General features: G+C 34.2%; 1 long non-coding RNA gene across 1 annotated transcript; it reads left to right on the top strand.

Moving 5' to 3' along the window:
* The first annotated feature begins 1227 nt into the window (after positions 1 to 1227).
* On the top strand, positions 1228 to 2942 carry LOC145028740 (uncharacterized). Its single transcript, XR_013676160.1, has 4 exons — positions 1228 to 1433; positions 1557 to 1651; positions 2404 to 2504; positions 2659 to 2942. It is a non-coding gene; the product is annotated as an uncharacterized LOC145028740 (long non-coding RNA).
* The last annotated feature ends 3750 nt before the right edge of the window (positions 2943 to 6692 follow it).

Genomic DNA, 6692 nt, shown 5'->3' with positions numbered 1-6692 from the left:
GCTGCCCCAAATACTTGCAAGATGTCAAGGATGGGAAAATAAAGCCCACTCATGCAGGTATTTACACTATTCTGTCTAATAACTCATCACATGCTAATTCTTGGGTACTTGATATAGGTTGTGATTTTCACATTTATTCTGATTTGTAAGGACTAAAAAGAAGTAGGGATGTGGAGCACAAAAAACATAGCCCCATGTCTGTTTTTATTTTCTTTGTATCAAAAGGTATTGTAACCCAAAGTATTTTAGAGAGTTTGTGTCCACACAAAGTTCAACATTGGCAAATCACAAGTCATATCTAATTTACTCATTGGTTGAACAATTATTTTTGAATATATAATTGGTTTATATTTAGTTTATAGTTTTACTAAATGTTTACATTTAACAGTTATCCGTGAATCGAACCGTGGTTACCCATGTTTATACGGTTCAGTTCGGTTCGGTTTTTTAAGCAATTCGGTTTGGTGTTGGTTAGTGCATGTGAGGTACCCGCCCCGTGTTCACGGTTCACAATTTTATTACTATCCGATCCGAACCGCCCCGTGAACACCCCTACTCACGTCGTACAATTTTTTTCTTCCAAAATCCAACCTTTTGACTCCTTGAAACCCTAATTCGATTCATATTGGAAAACGGGTGTTACACAATTTATAGTTTAAATAGAAAACTCATAGCTTAATGCAATCAATTTACAATTTAAAACAAAAAATCACAACTTACTACACAAAATTCAAAGCTTAATACAATAAATTTACATTTTAGTACACAAATGTATGCATTCACGACCATATTATCAAATTAAAACTCTTAATACAGTTAATTCACAATTTAATAGACAAATTTCACAGCTTAAAAAATCATGCATTTGTAGTATAAAACTTATAAAAACCATGCATTAAAACTTATATATTTCATTAAAGAAAATCATCAAACACATTGTGTGCTCTACAAAAGAAAAATCAAATCTAATTGAAAAAATCATACATTCATACTTTAAAACTTATATATATATATATATATATATATATATATATATATATATATATATATATATATATATATATATATATAAGAGAGAGAAAAAGTTAGGTTCATATATGAACCCTAAATATTGTATGAATGTATAACTAATTCTTGACCGATCATTATCTAGGGGTATTATAGGAAATCTAATAATTAATTAATTAAATGCTCAAAATTATAAACCTATATTTTGTGGAATGAAACCCCAAATAAGCAACATTCTTCCTCTTTATCTCTCTCCCTCTTCTCGGTTGTCCTCACCGACCTGTTTCTCTTTCGTCGATCGTTTCACTAAAACTGAACACCGCCGTCTGGAATCCATTGTTGTCACCGCCAGTCATGACCTTAGGAAATCGACCGCTATTGAAATGAGGGTTTTTTTGTGGTAATTAGTGATATAATTAATTGAGGTATGTTTCTTTCTCCTTATATTACCTGTCGCGATTCTCCTTTGTCTTGATTCTACCAGTTCATTAGTGCAATGAATACTATGAATATTGTAGACAACTACTAACGTTTCAAATAATGAGCAGATAATGAAAGGTGTGGTTACACTTGTTGTGATTGGGATAAAAAATAGAAGCTATGAAGAAGTCAAAATTAAATTTTTTGGGTTACGACTCTCTATGTAAGTTTTCTCACATCAATTTTTAAGTTTAAGGTCTTTTTTCAGTTATTAATCCATAGTTTCTCTTGAATATGCATTAACTTTGCTTCACATTCCTCTATATCAAAAGTGATTATATAGGTTATGATTTAGGGGTATATGTTATGAGATGAATTGTTATCATCTACATGGTTATTACTTTTTATTCTTTTTGGTTATTGTGATTTAAACAAGCACACAGTAGAAGGAAAACCAAAACGCACAAACAAGACCTGGAGCGCTGTTCTCATTTTCTTCTGCAAAAAACAACACAACACAATGTATTTGCTTCTCTTGTGGTTATCCTAATGGGATATTCTTTGAAACATTTCATGTAGGTTTCGTTTATCTTACAACAAATTATGCCCTAAATTTCTTTAAAGAATGTTGAGTTGCCATTAGATGATATAATAGTTACAAAGATGCTAAATTATGTTTGGTGGTTTTTGACGGTTTTGCCCCTAGTCAGATTTGATTTGTTGTTTTGCCATTGGTAGGTTTTGTTTTTGGTGGTTCTCTAGCTCATGTTGTTGGTTTGGTTAGTTATTTTGTTGTTACTTTCTAGTGTATGATTGTAATGTTCCTTGTTACGCCCCTGACTTGCTCTTTGTTTTTTTGCTTATATAATGATTTGTCGTTAAACAAACATGATTTATTTTAACTATTTGGTTGCTTTTATTTCCTAATATTTATGCAATTTTGATTTGTTTGTTGACATTTTCGATAATTTCCAGGTAGCCTTCGTAGGCCCAAAGAAGTCAACAACCCTCAAAGTTTTGGCAGGAGAATTGAAACCAATAAATGGCTTTTAGCATATTTATACTTTCAGTTTTGGGTAGTTATTGCTACTTCTGTTCGTCTTTGCTAATAAATGGATGATAATTGTTCCTTTTTATGATACTTTATCATATTTTCAAATATTATTTTTTCTTACTTTACTTCATTTTCACAAATAATGTTTATGTATTTTTTGCCACTATTGGTTGCAGGAATGCTGTATCTTTTATACTAAATTCTACACCATCAAAATGGGAACAAGAGATTCCTGTCAAAATACATCAAGTCCAAAGAATAATGCGGGTTGAACTTTTGTGAATTGTTGGATTTTAACAAAAAATTGTTTGTCATTCTTAAAGAATGTAATATCAAGAACACATACCCATATGTAATACTATTATTCTTATAGAATGAACAATGTTATTCTTTAAGAACATATGTCTGTATGTAATTCACATTTATTATTATTTCAATAATATTGTATTATTTTCAACAATCTCATTTTTTACATCCTTTTGTTTATATACAAATTGTTGTTTTTGTAGTACCTAGTAATAAGTGTAATTTTTTTGCTAACTTCGATATTAAAATACACATTCTTAAAGAATGAATATTTCAAAAGAATTCTATGCGTAAAGAATTATATTGTATTATTTCTATTGCAAAATATGATATTTCTTTTGTTATATTAAGGTATTCTTAAAGAATTTTAGGTGTAAGAAATTTCTAATATGAAGAATTTTAAACTATATTCTTAAAGAATTTAGGAACAACAATTAAAAAAATGCAGAGAGATGAAAATGTTCACAGTAATTAAAATGTATTCCTTAAAATATGCATCTTTGTATTTTGCTGTTAAACAGATTTGACTATTGAACCCTTACTAGTTGTTTCAAAGTTAAAACAATTAATATTTTTTTCACATTAATTACCATAATGCCAACATCATCTTAACCACTAATTTTTTTAATCTAATGGATACAAATTGGTCATACATTCACACTATATTTGTGATTCACATTTAATCCTAACCATATATATATATATATATATATATATATATATATATATATATATATATATATATATATATATATATATATATATATATATATATATATATATATATATATATATATTCACAACTTAAAACTTAAAAAAAAATCATATATTCACTACAGAAAACTTATAATTTCTCATTAGTAACAGTTAAAACTAACATTAACATAACTAAACAATTAGTGAAACCAATGTTGTAAAACTTTCGCCGAGTTGACTGATTACTTATGTAACACTCTAAAAATTCAAGCCAATTTAAACTTTTCAAAAGCAACCCAGTTCGTTAAGTCATTACAAAAAGGTTTTCAATACAATTATTATCAGAGTCTTCCCAGAACCATATCATAAAGCATAAACAGGAGGAGCGGTACGATCATGCCTTCGCATTGCCACGGTCTCCTGAAGTACCTGAAAACATTAAACCACAACTGTAAGCCCGAAAGCTTAGTGAGATACCCCCAAAATACCAACCACATAACATATCATAACAAAACAGAACAACCATGCACTTCGGGTCTACTGTGTGACTGGTTTGCCGTACTGGGCCTTCAGTCCACCTGCTCCACCCTCCGAATCTAGCCATATACATCAAGTCTACAGTGTGATTGGTCCGCCCGCACCGGGCCTTCAATCCACCTGGTCCACTCCCTGAGTCTACAATATGACTGGACCACCCGCACCGGGCCTTTAGTCGGCCTGGTCCACTCTCCGAGCCTTGGCACGTCTGGTCCGCCCTCGTGGGGCCTACAGCCTATCCGGACCGCTCGCTGGGCCTTCGGGATAACCGGTCCGCCATGGGTATGTTGGCCTATAGCACAAAGCAGGACCCGCCTCAACCCAACCCCAGTCCAACAACCATACGCACATAAACATACAATCATATAACAATTCGCATCCAATCAAACCGATCTAGCAGATCACATAGCATAACATCATCCTAACCAGGATACCGACCTAACCGGTCACTAGCATAGCATCATCCTATATACCAGGATCCCGACCTTAACCAGGTCTCTAACATATACCATCCTAACTACCAGGATGCAAACATAGAAAAGCAATAACATAACAACGATACCCAGATTACAATCCGATAAAGGGTCAGCCTTGGTGCCTTAGACCCTGTTGATATAGTGAGGATAACTCACCTGCAACTGCCGACTGAAAATATAAGACGAAGCTGCTCTGACCACTGACACGCTCTCCACCACTAGCCAACACCAAGACACTTAACTCAAAATAAATGCCAACAATTACCAAAATACCCCTGGAAGTCAACTGGTCAACTCTTGGTCAAAGCCAAACTTCCTGACTGACTCTACTCGCCGAGTCAACCCGCTGACTTGTCGAGTCCCTATACTTAGAACTCCCAATCCACGACTCAACTCGTCGAGTCGCCCCAAGACTCGCCGAGTCCCAGAACTCTGAGTCTATTCGTACTCAACTCACTAAGTCATCCTTTGACTCACCGATTCACAGCTCAACAAGGACAGGTTAGGACCTCACGACCAGACTCGCCGAGTTCAAGAACAGACTCGTCGAGTCCAAGGCTATCTTCAACTAACTCGCCGAGTTGTTCTTCCAACTCGTCGAGTTGCTGCCTATCTTCATGCAACTCGCCGAGTACACCTATGTGACTCGCCGAGTACCACTAGCTCTTAACCCATACAGAGGCTTTCCAAGCCATGCAGGGTCTCCAATCCATAGATCTACTCTTATACAAGACATCCATCATGTAAAGTGGCAAACTTTACGTGAATCCAAGGAGATATAAGCATAATACACTCTAGGGATAGGGTTTGGGACTACAAGGCTTCATCAACAACTCTTGAACAGGGACTTTATGCTCTTTTGGATCATTATTACTCTAGATCTGAGGTAGCAACCTCAGATCCAACCTCCAAACTCAAGATAGCACTAAATATACTCCCAAAAATCCCACAAATGATAGATCTAGATGGATAACAACTCAAGCAACGAATCATTACCTCAAGAGAAGACTCTAACAGAAGAATAAGCCAAAACCTTGTAAAGCCCCTTGCGCCAAGCCTCTTAATCTTCACGGATCTCTTCAACAAACACTCCTTCAAGATCCAAATGCTCTCTAATTCTCTCACAAACGAATGTTAGGGTTTCTGGACTTCAAGGGAGAATAAAGAGGCTGGGGAGAGGGTATTATGTTCTTTATATAGGGTTCAACCCCCGGGATTAGGGTTTTCTCCACACAGCACCAACTCGCCGAGTTGGCCACTTAACACGCGACCAGAATCGCGACTCTACTCGCCGAGTCTACCCATGGACTCGTCGAGTTTACCATCCACATTTTCACTTTATACCCCGAACTTGCACTCCTGAACTCAGGATGTTACAACTTATCCGAGTACTTGCTACACGCCCCCTTACCAAGACGAGTTATAGAATCCCGAGTACTGCCCGATCAACCTTTCGTTGAACTGAGTAGTGTTGTAAAACTCGGTCAACTCGGTGATTAATATGTATAATTTACTTAATGATTTATTATTTAACATGCACATGTGATTATTACTACATATATATATATATATATATATATATATATATATATATATCTTAAATTTTCAGTAATTATTCACGAAGTGAAACCATTATGTGTCTTTTAGCTTTTGTGTATTCTCATGTATCTAACTTTGTTATATATTTTAATCAACTTATTATTTTAACTTATGATTTTGACATATATAATTTCCCTAAAACTATTTCTACATGAATTACCGAATTAGAGTACTCTATGAGTACTCCTGAGTACTCGCTACTCGGTAATCGGCCGAACAGGTACCGAGTAACGAGTTCTACAACCTTGAGTGAAACATTAAAACATCACAATTCACAACTTAAAAAATCTGAATTGACATCATTTGAAAAAACACTAACATAATGACACACATTCTAAATAACCAGAACTGTTCTATGAAAATAATATAATAAATATTAACACACAATATAAAGACCCTAAGCTGCGACAACAATTTATTAAAATATGAAAACAAAATTGTATTCACAATTTATAACAGCTAAAACTAAGATTATCAATACTAAACAACAAATGAGAGATTAAAACATTAAATTCACACCTTAAAAAAAATCAAAAACAAAAAATATTGCATCATAGGGATCTACAGCAGGTGTATGGTTCTCATTTGATCTTTTA

Source organism: Lactuca saligna, chromosome 2 (assembly GCF_052625555.1).
Source record: "Lactuca saligna cultivar CGN05327 chromosome 2, ASM5262555v1, whole genome shotgun sequence".
NCBI lineage: Eukaryota > Viridiplantae > Streptophyta > Magnoliopsida > Asterales > Asteraceae > Lactuca > Lactuca saligna.
Note: the sequence above shows the minus strand (reverse complement) of the source record. Positions and strands in the feature narration are given on the sequence as shown.